Source organism: Callithrix jacchus, chromosome 12 (genome assembly GCF_049354715.1).
Source record: "Callithrix jacchus isolate 240 chromosome 12, calJac240_pri, whole genome shotgun sequence".
In the NCBI taxonomy this organism is placed as follows: domain Eukaryota; kingdom Metazoa; phylum Chordata; class Mammalia; order Primates; family Cebidae; genus Callithrix; species Callithrix jacchus.
Genome location: NC_133513.1, coordinates 39204002 through 39218657, shown reverse-complemented (window position 1 = coordinate 39218657; position 14656 = coordinate 39204002). Strand labels below are relative to the sequence as shown.

The window sequence follows — 14656 nt, the reverse complement described above, 5'->3', positions numbered from 1 at the left end:
CACTTTTATTGAGGTTGTATTTTTATCATAGACTTGTATTTCTTTCATACTGATGTCAAAGCTGTCTTTAAATTTTCCCCATTTCGTGTTGCATTTAGTCCTCTTAGGTGTAAAAAGAATGTGTTAGAATAAGAACTGATCTGTAGCTCTGTTTAGTGAGTGAACTAGTATGAGTAAATCTATCAAAATAACAGAAAATGTATCTTTTAAAAGACAGTTACTAGTAGCATCAAGCAATATGAGTATATGTAAATACTTTTAACACAGAAGCATGACATTTATGAAGAGTTAAAAATAATTTAAATTTATATCAACCTTCATGTTATAAAAATTTTTAAATTTACTTCCTCAAGTACATAATAGCCACATGTGGCTAGTGACTATTGTTTTTAACAGCGTAGGCTTAGAGCCTCATGGTTACAGGAAACTGTATTTTCTCAAAGTTTATTGCAGAGAATGACATGCCATCAGTAAGACATTAAAGCCTAAGGGTAGCTTACATTTAGACAGAATTATGTGGGGCAAAGAGTAAAAAAGAAAAAAAATTTTCTGCCCTTTAGCTCATATGATTTTTAAGTGAATGTTGATGAGTATTAAATTATTTATGGTATTTTAAGATCCCACTGTTCATATTGTAAAAAATGAAAGACTTCTCACCAATCAAAATCATTGTAAATGGTACATGGGCACAAATGTGAACACTGCTGTCTTAAGAGCACTTCAGGTTTTCTCTTCAATGGATACTTACATTGCATCCTTTCTTCTTTCAGCACCGAACAGAAGAATACATTATGTATGATCCTTCAGAGACAATGATTTACAAATTTATACGTACCGTGTTATATGTAAAAAGGCTAAAGGTTGCTGACGCCATCATAAGTATGGTAAGATATTTCCTATTTATAAAGCATCTTTAGAAATTGGTCTTGTAGAGCGGCCTGGCCAACGAGGTTAAACTCTGTCTCACCCAAAAATACAAAAATTAGCCACTCATGGTGACATGCCCCTGTAGTCCCAGCCACTTCGGAGACTGAGGCAGGAGAATTGCTTGAACTCAGGAGGCAGAGTGCAGTGACCCAAGATTAAGCCAGTGTACTTCAGCCTAGGCAACAGAGCAGGACTCTATTTCCAAAAAAAAAGAAAGAAATTGATCTTGTAAACAGGGTAGTATGTTCCTGATTTTAAGTGAAAATAGGTTTCTGAAATTATCTAAGAACTTTAAGAGAAACTTATGACAGGAAATACACACATTAGAGTTGAATCATCATTATGGCTTAAATATTGCCTTGGGTTTATGATTACAGAACAATTGCCATTAAAGGCAGCAGGAGGGATTTCTGATTTCTCCCCCCACACTTCAGTGCACACATGCACATGCAGTGTGCTCACATCCAGGGCATGTGGAGGGCTTGGAATGAAGAACAGTAACAAGACCATCTGGTTCATGGGCAGGAATGCATGCCATTGTAGGTCTAAGCTGAGTCCCAGGGTGTATCCCCAGGCAATTCTCATGTATGTTGTGATGAGAGCTTCTGCCCTCAGTTCATTGTTCCTTGGATGTGTTAATCTACCTTGGTGGGCAGAGTAGGTAGCAGAAATATTTGGGCTGTGATTGTGATATGGCCCCTTACTTAACCTGATGAAACAAAGTCTTTGTCGAACATAAGAATAAAAGGCATCTTTCTGGTCAAAACCAGAAGTATTCTGCTTTTTCATAAGAGTTCTTATCACAGCACTTAAACTGAGTTAAATCAAAGGCCAATGCTGTTTTGCAGGTGTACATTCAACGACTTATACAGTATGCTCATATCTACATTTGTTCAGCCACCTGGAGGAGGATTATCCTCGGAGCCATTCTTGTTGTCATCAAGGTTCGGAGCAATGTGGCTGTGTGCAATAGGGACTTATGCAGGCGCTTTGAGAAAACTACCGTTAACGATCTGTAAGTTTGTATGGTTTTTGTGAACTTTCTAACCATTTTTGAATACTTTATTTGCTCCCATAAACTTGAACACTTTGAGAAATACTTTTAAAGGTTACATTATGCAGATAATAAGAATGGGCATAAACACCACTCTTTTTTTCTCCCCAGTTTTAGAAGAATAGTTCATATTTTTCACTATTCATTGTTGGGTCTTGGTAAATTGCCATTGTAATAATCTCATAAATGAAAAAGTATTTTTCTGGTGAATGTTTTTGGCAAATATCATACCAGTGTACAATGAGAAACATAATAGTACAGTCAATTTTCTTATGGCTTTTACAAGCTGTCTGCAAGTTCTAGTCTCTTTGTGAGGAGCGCACATCTGGTCTTTGAAATAATTGTTTGCCCATTGACAGGTCTGGGGCCTCTGCATTGTGAAGTATAGCTTCACCCTGAGCCATACATTGCGTATTTGCGTTTGCCAGTGTTCTCCCACTTTTCTCTAAAGATCCGTTTTATAGAAACCTTGAGATACGGAATAGCCACAGTTCCCTGTGCCCGTTTTCTCCCCATTAGGAGCATTGCATCACTGGGCTGATGAGTTAGAAGTTCCAGTGTTCCCCTCAGGCAGTCTGAGAAACATTGCTGGGGCATCACCCAATGCTCACCACACTCAGGAGGTTCCCAGGGCATTAATGCAACCACAGCAGCACTTGAAGGGCCCCAAGTTATCTGTGAGAATGCAAGAAATCTTTCTAAATCATGAGGGTTGCTCATAGACGGCAACATGACACTGAAACAGGAGCTTCATGGGTCTTTCAGTCTGGCCTCATGACTGCTGTAAAGGGAAGGGTCTTGGAGCTGGTTGGTAGGGTGCACCAGGGAGGCATTTCCAGGACATGCTCTCACAGTGTCTGCTAGACAGCGAAAATGGCTTTGTGGATGACACTTAGGAAAATCTGAAGGAACACCTCTTGATGACATGGAAGCATATGAAGCGTATGAAGATGAAGATCCTCAGGCTGTGGCAAGAGGTTTAGTATTTCAGGTTTTTTGTTTGTTTGTTTTTACATTTGCCTATTACTCCAGATAAGACTGTGATTCAGGATGTATGCAGTCACAAATAGAAGTCTCTGCCAATTGTGCTCCCCACAGGAATAACAACTTTAGCAACTATCTAAATAAAAAAGCACCTCCATAAGAACTGAAAATTATTTAAATGTTCATATGATGTGACTGAACAGCGTAGAAAAGACCGTCTTGAATTGTTGATGCCACCACTGAACCTGTGGCAAGGAGAGAGGCTACATGCTTGGGGAAGGGAAAGCACAGCAGCTGCAGGACTTTGCCTGAACTCAGTCCTGCCTTGTCATAGCAGAAAGCAAAACAAAGCTGAATGCACCCAAAGAAAAAACATTTAGACTAGCCCCAACAATAGGGGAATTATTCATCTCCATGGTTGGAACTTGAGTGATGAAAGCCTGGCTGCCATGGGATAAAATAATCTGGGGTCCTTAATAAACCCGAAAGACTGTTTAGGTCACAAGAACTGCAACTCCTAGTGCCATCTGGACAGACCTAATGCTGTCCCAGAGGTCATGGCCACAGGGGTGCTTGTATCACTCCTCTCCCAGCTCCAGGCAGCTTAGCACAGAGAGACAGACTTCATTTGTGGGAAAGTAAGTGAAGAAGCGAGTCTGGGCCCATTAATCTAGAGAATTCCTTCAGGTCTGATCTCAGATTACCAACATGGAACCTCCACAATTCTGCAAAAACCAATGACATTCTTCACAGAAATAGAAGTAAAAAAAATGAATCCTAAAATATACAGGCAACTACAAAAGACTCAGAATATCCAAAGTCAACCCTGAGCATAAACAGACAAACCTGGGGGAATTACATTATCTAATTTCAAGTTACCCTCTACACCTGTAGTAACCAGAACAGCATGGCACTGTGATTAAAAACAGGCACGTAGCCCAGTGAAACACAATAGAAACCCAGAAACCAATTCATACATCTGCAGTGACCTCATTCTCTATGAAGATGCCAAGCACATGCAATGGGTTAATGACAGTCAGTCGGTAAGGGGTGCTGGGATAACTGGATATCCACTTGCAGAAGAATGAAACCAGGCCCTTATTTCTTACCTTATACAAACATCAAATCAAAATGGATTAAAGATGTAAATCTAAGTTGGGCGTGGTGGCTCACACTTGTAATCCCAGCATTTTGGGAGACCAAGATGGGAGAATGGCTTGAGCTCAGGAGTTCAAGACTATCTGGGTAGTGCAGTATCTCTGTCTTTTAGAAAACTAAAAATAGCTTTAAATCTAAAACCTCAAATACAAAACTAAAATAAAACCTTGGGAAAACTCTCCACAATATAGGACTAGGCAAATATTTCTTGCATAATGTTTTATAAACACAGGCAACCAAAGGAAAAATGGGCAAATTAGGTCACATCAAGTTAAAAAGCTTCTGCGCAACAAAGGAAACAGTGAAAAAAGTGAAGTGACAACCCACAGAATGGGGGGAGGTATTTGAAAACTATCTGACAAGGGATTAATTACCAGAATACTTAAGGAGCTCAAATAAATCCATAGAAAAAAAAATAATCTGATTTTTAAAATGGGCAAAATACCTGAATAGACCTTTCTGAAAAGAGGACACTTTAGGCGGCTTGGTGGCATGTGCCTGTAATTTCAGCTGTTTAGGAGGCTTAGGTGTGAAAATTATCTGAGCCTGGGAGGTCAAGGCTGCAGTGAGCTGTATTCTGCCATTGCACTCCAACCTGATTGACAAAGTGAGACGTGTTTGAAAACTCCTTAAGAAAGGCATACCAATGGCAAACAGGTATATGAAAAGATACTCAACATCACTATCATTGATGTTCAGAGAAATGCGAATCAAAATTACAATGAGAGATCATCTCACCTACTTAAAATGGCTCTTATTGTAAGAGAAGGCAATAACAAATGCTGGTGAGGATATAGAGCAAAGGTAACCCTTGTACACTGTAAGTGGGAATGTAATTTAAATACAGCCACTATGGAGAACAGTTTGGAGGTCCTCAGAACTAAAAATAGAGCCACCACATAATCCAGGAATCTCACTGCTGTGTATAAACCCAAAAGAAGGGAAATCAGTATGTCAGAGAGATACCTGCAATTCTCATGTATGTTGCAGCACTATTCACAGCAGCCACGATTTGGAAGCATTCTGAGCATTCATCAACAGATGAGTGGCTAAAGAAAATGGTTCATATACTCAATGGAGCACTCTTCAACCACAAAGGAGAATGAGATCCTGTTATCTGCAACAACGTGGTTGGAAATGTTAAGTGAACTAAGCCAGACACAAAAAGACAAAATTCACCTATTCTCACTGATTTGTGGGAACTAAAAATTAAAATAATTTAACTCATGAAGATATAGAGTAGGAGAATTGTTTGCAGCTGCTGCTAAGTAGTATGGAGGATGAGAGGAGTAAGGGGTGATTGTTAATAGGTGCACACATTTGGTTGGAAAGAATAAATAACATCTAGTATTTGAAAGCACAACAGGGTGACAACAGTTAAGAATTATTTAATTTACATTTTAGAGTAACTAAAAGAGTATAATTGAATTATTTGTAAAAAAAATAAATAAATAAATAAATAAACACATGCTTGAGGTGCGATTAATTTTCCATATACCCTGCTATGATTATGACACATTATAGGCCTGTATCAAATAATTATATATACCCCATAAATATGTACACCTACAATCTACCCCAAAAAATTTTTAAAGACTTTCATTCAGAATTACCACAGTGTATATTTACAGTTGAAATGAGGCTTCTTGTAACCAAGAAGAGACTAGTGATGGTTGGTTGCTGTTCAAATGGCTGCTAAGTTACCACTTTGCCAATAGTATAAACTGAATTGTCATGGTGATATTGCTAGTAGCCATTTTAGTAAAGGATTTAACAGAAAATGAACGTCATTTGAAAGTTGCAGAACCTAAAGTTCTCTTAATCACTACTGTCATCAATTTGTAAACTGGTTTCTTTGTGTGAGTGAATGTGTGTGTGTGTGTGTGTGTGTGTCTGTGTGTGTGTGTGAGAGAGAGAGAGAGGGAGGGAGGGAGGGAGGAAGGGAGGGAGGGAGGGAGATGGAGTTTTGCTTTTGCTGCCTAGGCAACAATGTGCAATGGGGGGATCTTGGCTCACAGAAACCTCCGCCTCCTGGGTTCAAGCAGTTCTCCTGCCTCAGCCTCCTGAGTAGCTGGGATTACAGGCATGTGCCACCACACCCAGCTAATTTTCTATTTTTAGTAGAGATGGGGTGTTACATAATATTCAGGAGCCTGGAGCGACCAATGGGTGAAACAGGAGGATTTTATTGAGGTGGCCACCAGCTCGGCGGATTTGCATCCCCAGGCTGAGAGCCTAACAAAGACAGGGCTTGATTTGTTATACAGCCAGGATGACATAGCAACTAACAGGTTTACAGAAGCCAGAGAAAGAACAGTTAACTTGTGACGTCTTGTGATGTATGTTATGGCTGAAAATCGCATTTTCAGAAACACATTGCACATTCTTTGGTGTTATATTACCCCGTGACCTTGCAGCTGGTCTGCAAGAAAAACAGGAGTCCTGAGATGCCTGGGAACTTTGCTGAAAAAGTAGGGAGAGTAGATAAGGTAGATTTGATAGGGAGTTAGTTAATTTCAAGCAGAGCTAGGGGTTAGGTTTTATATTGAACAGAACGAGTAAATTTTATTATGTAGCAATTACAGACTACTAATGTTATTATTTAATTTCTTTCTTCATGGGTTTCTCCATGTTGTTTCTCCATGGGTCACGCTGATCTCGAACTCCTGGTCTCAGATGATCCACCCATCTTAGCCTCCCAAAGTGCTGGGATTATAGGCATGAGCCACTGTGCCCAGCTTGTAAACTGGTTTCTTGAAGGGAGCAAAATTCGTAATGAGAAACACTTAGCTCCGCTATAGTGGCAGTTAAATTGATCTCAAGACCTACAGCTAATCTGGCGGGGCTCTAGCTCTAGTTCCAAGGTCAGAGAATACACAGAGAAATGTGCAGGTGTCCATCACTCCAGAGACAGTGATGACAGAGGCCAGCCCCAAGATGACCAGTTCTACATAGTGCCATTGGTGAACGCAGAAGCATCGGGAGCTCTGCTCTGAAGAGGAGCTATGCTCATGATCTTTGGAGATTGAAAAACATTACAACAAAGTGTTTAATGCACATTTATCTTGTCCCTCTACTGTTGATTGTTTATAATGGTCTCTTTTTGACTGTAAATTGAACCTTTTAAAAATTAGTGTCTATCAGGTTTTTTTCAAACTTTTCAACATCGGTTAGTCTTGTTAGGATGTATTTCTCTTCAGAAACATCACTAATTATCAGGGAATTTCAAATTAAAACCACAATGTAATATCACCTTACTCCTGCAAGAATGGGCCATAATTAAAAAATCAAAAAATCATCTATGCTGGTACGGATTTGGTCAAAGGGAACACTTACACTGCTGATGGGAATGTAAGCTAGTACAAGCACTGTGGAAACAGTACTGCCATCAATCCAGCAATCTCACACTGGGTATCTACCCAAAGGAAAAGAAGTCATATGAAAAAGACAAATGCACATGCATGTTTATAGCAGCACAGTTTACAATTGTAAAAATATGGAACCAGCATCAATGCCCATCAATTAATCGGCAAAGAAAATGTCGAATATACATACCATGGACTAATGCTGAGCCATAAAACAGAATGAAATAATGGCCTTTACAGCAACCTGGTTGGAGCTGGAGGTCGTTATTCTGAGTGAAGTAACTCAGGAATGGAAAACCAAATATGTATTCTCCATGAGAATCCAAAGTCATAAAATGATACAGTGGCCTTTGGGGACTAAAGGGGGAAGGTTGGTGGGGGGGGTGATGGATAAAAGATTTCATATTGGGGCTGGGTGTGCTGGCTCAAGCCTGTAATCCCAGCACTTTGGGAGGCTGATGCAGGTGGATCATGAGGTCAAAAGATCAAGACCATCCTGGTCAACATGGTGAAACCCCGTCTCTACTAAAAATACAAAAAATTAGCTGGGCATGGTGGCATGTGCCTGTAATTTCAGCTACTCAGGAGGCTGAGGCAGGAGAATTGCCTGAACCCAGGAGGCGGAGGTTATGGTGAGCTGAGATCGCGCCATTGCACTTCAGCCTGGGTAACAAGAGCAAAACTCCGTCTCAAAAAAAAAAAAAAAAGATTACATATTGTGTACACTGCTCAAGTGGTAGGTGAACCAGAAGGTCTTATGTCACTCCTAATGAAATTATCCATGAAACCAAAACCACCTGTTTCTCAAAAACGATTGAAATAAAATTTAAAAACATTATTGATAAACATATATATACACAGACACACACACATATACATGTAAGTTAAACCGAGCAGCTTCTAGTTCAAAAATTTGCCGTGCTTATAAAGGGTATGCGATTCAGCCATTTAAAAACAAAAACTGCTGGGCGCAGTGGCTCACACCTGTAATGCCAGCATTTTGGGAGGCCGAGGCGGGTGGATCATGAGGTCAAGAGATCGAGACCATCCTGGTCAACATGGTGAAACCCCATCTCTACTAAAAATACAAAAAATTAGCTGGGCACGGTGGCGCATGCCTGTAATCCCAGCTACTCAGAATGCTGAGGCAGGAGAATTGTCTGAACCCGGGAGGTGGAGGTTGCGGTGAGCCAAGATCGCGCTATTGCACTCCAGCCTGGGTAACAAGAGTGAATCTCCATCTCAAAAAAAAAAAAAAAAAAAAAAAACTAAGGAGATACATATTCTGTAGGGATAATTGTTGTCTTCAATAACTACTATTAATAAACACGATCTTTCTATGAAATACCATATTTTACACAGTTAAAATATGTTTATGGAAATACACAAAAGAGATTATGAAGTGCATATGTTCCTATAGTAAATTAAGTCCTGGTCAGCTGATTATTCATATCTGACTGACATTCCCATCATAGCCTTGTGGTTATTTGAATAGGAAATTAATGTTGGAAGTAGTTTCAGCTGGGTTTTTAGTGAAACCAGTGAGAAAACCTCATGTCTGCTTATATCCTAACTGCTTTCCATACCGGAGAACTTCAAGCATTTGTTGACTTAGCCAGTGGATAAAACATTGAAACATTAAAAGCAAGAAACCAAGTGTGCTGTTGAGATATTGTTTTATGCAATTAAGTCTTCACAGTGATTACTATGAGAGTGATAAGATTACTCCTGTTTTGTATTTATTTAAACATTTGACCAAGTGCTGGATACAGTGGTTCATGTCTGTAATACCAGCACTTTGGGAGGCCAAGGTAGGAGTATCCACTTGATCACAGGAGTTTAACACCAGCCTGGGCAAAAAGTGAGACCCTGTCTCTACAAAAGGAATTTTTAAAAATTGCCCAGTTAATTGGAACCAGCCTGTAGTTCCAAGCCTTGAAAGACTTAGGTGCATGGGTTACTTGAGCCTGGGAAGTTGAGTCTGTTGTGAGCTAGGATCATGTCACTGCACTTTAGCCTGGGTGACCCTGTCTCAGAAAAATAAAAACAACCTTTGGCCAGGACAGGTGAATAATTATGCTGCAGAGGGCTGTTTCGAGCCTGTTCCCCAATCAGTGCATTCAACTCAACCCCACATTCTGTTGTGGCCAGGGGTGACAGATGCTGAGCACCTTGGGGTTTCATTTCTAACTCAACTCAGGAGAAACTGTGTAAGGCTGGCACCCTACCAGAAGGCATCTCATAAAATGAGTTTAGTTTAGCCAAGATGTCTCTCTCTGATCTTTCTGCCATTGGAAGTGTAAAGAGTATTCCTGCCCCATAATAGTGACAGCTAATAAATGGCATTCATCATTTCTGTCATCTGATCACTATTGTGGTATCTTGGGAGTGACCATGAAGTCTGAGTTGTGCAACAGAACGCTCAAGAATGTTCCCGAGTCAGCTGCACAAGTACAGAGGAGGTCTTTCTCCTCATCCCAATCTTGGGGTGCTGGATTCAAAATGGATTGCAAGCAGCTGTGCCCTGTTTGGACATTAGCGTAGGAACCTACTTCCAAGTGTTTCAAAACAGAATTTGGAGCCATTCTTGTAGCTCAGTGTGATATTTTTAAATAACTAGAGAAAAGTTTTTTTACCTGACTTAATAAAAACAACTGCTATTAAATGCATATAGTATTGTCTAAAAAGTATCTACAAAATTGTAACTTCAGTGTTTTCTTGCAAAAGAAGTGGAAGTAATACAGAGAACCTTTCAAATGAAGAATCACTGAGAAACAAAATAGAAGTAGGGTAACATGTACTTATGTATCTTTTTGAAAATTATACAAGAATGAATTTGCATCAGGCTTTTCAATTTATGAACATGAGTAGGATTTCCCTCTAGGGAAAGTTTTCACATCAATGTTGAAGAAATTCTTAAAACTGTAAACTTTTCTGTATTTGGTAATCTACCAGGGTTCCAATCCAGCGTGCTTTCTTATATTTATAGGGTCTGTCTCCAGTGTGTATTATCATGGGTCTTGGAGAAAATATCATGTAAATGAAGGCATTTCTACATTCTATACATTCATAGGTTTTATTTCAGAAATGAGTTCTTATCTTCATGTGGAACTGGAACAACTGAAGACCTTAACACATGTTTCTATTTATAAGGAATTTCCCATTGAATCCTTTCATGTTTTCAGAGAAATAAAAAAGGTGAAGGCTTTACCATGTTTCTTAAGTTTATGTCATCTTTCTCCATGTTAAATGTGAATATGTCTTTGAAAAGGAACATAGGGAAAATCAAGTTTATTAACATTTTTTACATTCATGTTTCATTTTGGGTACTGGTTTTTTTCTGAGTTTTCAAAGGGAATTGGGAAAGTTGCACTCTTTCTTGTATTTCTTCACTAGATTGGGTTCTGTCCAGTGTGCGTTATTTCATGAATTCTAATAAACTAGAGCACATGATAGCCTTACCACATTTCTTACATGAGAATAATGTTTTTGAAGACAGCCCAGTGAACTAACATGGTCCTGTGTTTGTTCTGTTGTGTTTCTCCTTCCCCAGGAAAAAGTTGGAAATGAACTTCTTGGAGCTAATTAATTATGATACTAACGTTTCTAAAAGCGTTTATACCAGATACTACTTCCATCTTCGTGACCTTGTATATACGTATGGCCTGGGTTCACCTATTTACCTTCTTGACACACAAAGAGCATGGGATCTGCAGGTAAGGCTATGAAGTAACTAAGTGGGTTTTGAGTCAAACACCAGTGCCAACATTTATGACTATGTCATATGAAGTAGTGATTAGAAAAATGGAAAGCTTCAAAATTAACATACTGAAGAGCTTATTAACCTTTTGGCATTCTATTTCCTGTATCTCTTATGGTTTTTCTAAGGATTCACATTTTTGGGAAATTATAGATGTTATCTCTTTTGTGGCCATAATTCAGCATGTTTTAATCAAATTAAATTTATTCTTAATGAATTTGAACGTTTTGAACCTTTGCCCTTGCAAATAATATACAGAAATGATTTCTTGCCATTGTATTTCTTTTTTTTTTTTTTTTTTTTTTTTTTGAGACGGAGTTTCGCTCTTGTTACCCAGGCTGGAGTGCAATGGCGCGATCTCGGCTCACCGCAACCTCTGCCTCCTGGGTTCAGGCAATTCTCCTGCCTCAGCCTCCTGAGTAGCTGGGATTACAGGCACGCACCCCCACGCCCAGCTATTTTTTTGTATTTTTAGTAGAGACGGGGTTTCACCATGTTGACCAGGATGGTCTCGATCTTTTGACCTCGTGATCCACCCACCTCGGCCTCCCAAAGTGCTCAGAATTCAGGCTTGAGCCACTGCGCCCGACCTGCCATTGTATTTCTAATGATGTCTTCATACGTAATGCACTTACCACTCTTGACTACTTTTTGTTACTCGGTTTTCAAATTTCTATCATTTTCTACTGTGTATTCCACAGTGCAGTCAGTCCCATGGGCATGTTAGAGAAACCATTAGTGCCTAAGCCAAGAGACATGCACTTAGACAGTATGAGGCATGCGTGTCTCAAGTACTGGCTGCAGGAAGTACATAGGATTTTACTGAAAATGATAACTTTGATGGAACAAAGTAATATTTATGGTTTGTGACTTTTGGTAAGTACACAGCAAAATTACAGCTGACAAGGATGAACATTTAAAATAGGCATGTTCTGTGGCATCGTGGAAGTATTTTAAAATAATACAATTTTCTACCATAAGCATAAAAGTAGTGCCTTTTGACGCCTAATCATTAGACTTTGATGACATTTCAATACAATTCAGCACATGCCTGCCCGGTTACAATTTTCTGTGAGTATATAATAACTTATAGATTGGGTAGAATGTGAATAGGTTAATAAACTAACTTTTTGCAAAACTGTGCTTTCATTATTTTTAAGGCACAAGTGCACAGGTAACAGATAATACTGTTAGAAGCCTGTCACAATACAGTGACATTCTGGGGAGCCCAATTTTTAAGTAACTTAATAAAGCAAGCTCCCCTTTGCTCCCACAATCTAATTCTAGCCCTGAAAGGAGATGGCCTAAGTAAGCTGCCAGAAGGGGGCGTGTAAACCTCAGCCAAAGTAGCTGTAGCTGAACTAGCTAAAGGATCTGCATGTGTGGCTTCCCATCAGTGGTGATTGTTAAAAGGATGGAACCCTTTTTAAAATTGTACCTCTTTTCTATTTGACATTCTTAGGCTTTATCAAGGATGGAACAATACGAAGTGTTCTATACTGGCATCACCAGGTCTTTGAGCGTTGATGATGTAACTACTCTTCAGCGCACCAAGGCCATCCTCTCCTGAAGGAAGAAATGAGGGGTCTTGTAACATCTGAACCCCTCACCAAAAAAGACAGGAAAATACCACCTCTCCTGCTAAATAACTAGAGAAGTTTGTATTTTCAAAAGAAGAAATACCTCAATTTAAGTTAACTCAAAGACAACTAAGATTGCCCTTTATAATAAGGAATGGGACCCTGTCAGGGCAACAACACAGTCTTCACCCTTCTGTTTCTTTTAATGTAAACAGAGTTATAGAAACCACTCCAAAGCGTAGGCTCCTTCTGCCCACTCACAGATGCTTGCTTAGTGTGTCGGCTGATAGCTGTGAATGGTGTCAGGCTTTTTTTGTTTTGTTTTCAGATGAGTCTCTGTTGCCAGGCTAGGGGGCTGTGGTGTGATCTCAGCTCAATGCAATTTCCACCTCCTGGGTCCAAGCCATTCTCCTGCCTTGGCCTCCCTCCTTAATTAAATGTTTTAAGTAGCTGGGATTACAGGGGCACCCGGCTTGTGTAAGGCTTTTAAAACAATGATTTAAATTTTTTAGATTTTAAAAGATAACTTTTTTGTTTTTTTAAAAACATTTTTTTCCCCAAATTGCAGTATTCGTATTCAGACATGTCAAAAGAGTTCATTAATAGCACAATCTTTTCTTCCTGAGGGTCCTCCCCTTCAGGTGTCCCAGCCTGCTTGCAGCAGCCATAGACGGGGTCTTTATACTGAGAGAAGCTACAGAGCTCTTGAAAGCTGGGAATGCATAGGCAGACATGATCAGAGTTGAGAATAGGGGGGTTGTGATGTCCTCTTTGAGGGAATAATTGTTATTGTCCTGAGGCTGTTTCTAGATATTGTCAAATAAATTCTGATGTAGGTAAGACGTGACTTTATTCTAAAGGAGTATTACAATGGGGAAATCACCAGGCATCAGATCTGCAAGCATCTCATAAAAGGCAGAAAAGGGCTGTGTTTTTTATGGAGGAGCAAGCAAGATTAGAAGGAAGGTGGGAGGAAGAGTGGAGAATGGCAAAATCAGATTCAAGCTCAGGGAATGTTTCAGCCAGAAGTCAGCCTGTTCTTAGGATGGGCATAAACGGGGTTTGTATGTTGGCTCAGACTGAAGGCAGAGCAGAGTCCAGGAGCTGGGGAAAGGAGAGAAACTTGAGCAAAGTTGTGATGGAATTCCTGGAACCCAGGAGGCAAAGGTTGCAGTGAACCAGGATTGCACCAGTGCAGTCCAGGGTGACAGAGTGAAACTCTATCTCATGAGTAAATGACTAAATATTTTAAATAAAGTCTTGTTTTAACCAATTATAATTTGTATTTGTGTAATTTTGTTAATATAAAAGACCCACCTCTGGAAAGACTATTAGGATTTTCTTCTTACTCATATTCAACTAAATTATATCACTCTGTTTTCTAAAAAAAAAAAAAAAAAAAAAGGTGAAGTTTCCATAACTAATCTTATTATCAATTTACATAGATGATTCACAACATGCTTAGACTTTCTGTTTTGCCTAAATATTTTCTTTCTTGAACAACCTGGTCATTTTATTTTAGGACAAAAAATTTACCACACAAGATTCCTTCTTATATAAAATTGCTTTTTTTCACCTTTATCAAAAATACTTTTTTATATCTTTAAGTTTCTTCTCTTATTTCCTGGTTCCTATTACCTCATTTTATACATAACTTTTATAAAAGCTTTGAATTAGACAAAGATATTGACCTCCTAATAAGAACATTTAAAAAATGTTTTCCTACATTTTTTGAGTTGGAAATTATCCAGCTACTTCATATCTGTTAATAACCTTAGATACCAAATCATATGACAAGTTTGTTTATAACCATTTATTAGATTAATGT

The 14656-nt window shown here is 39.1% G+C and overlaps 1 pseudogene across 1 annotated transcript in view; it reads left to right on the top strand.

The window, feature by feature from the left end:
• Positions 1-14104, top strand: part of LOC128928089 (serine-rich coiled-coil domain-containing protein 2-like) — a 69136-nt pseudogene extending 55032 nt beyond the window's left edge. Inside the window, exons 13-16 of the transcript XR_013524373.1 lie at positions 771-884; positions 1776-1942; positions 11042-11204; positions 12711-14104. The product of XR_013524373.1 is annotated as a serine-rich coiled-coil domain-containing protein 2-like (transcript). The remainder of the gene's footprint in view (positions 1-770; positions 885-1775; positions 1943-11041; positions 11205-12710) is intronic.
• Positions 14105-14656: the final 552 nt, after the last annotated feature.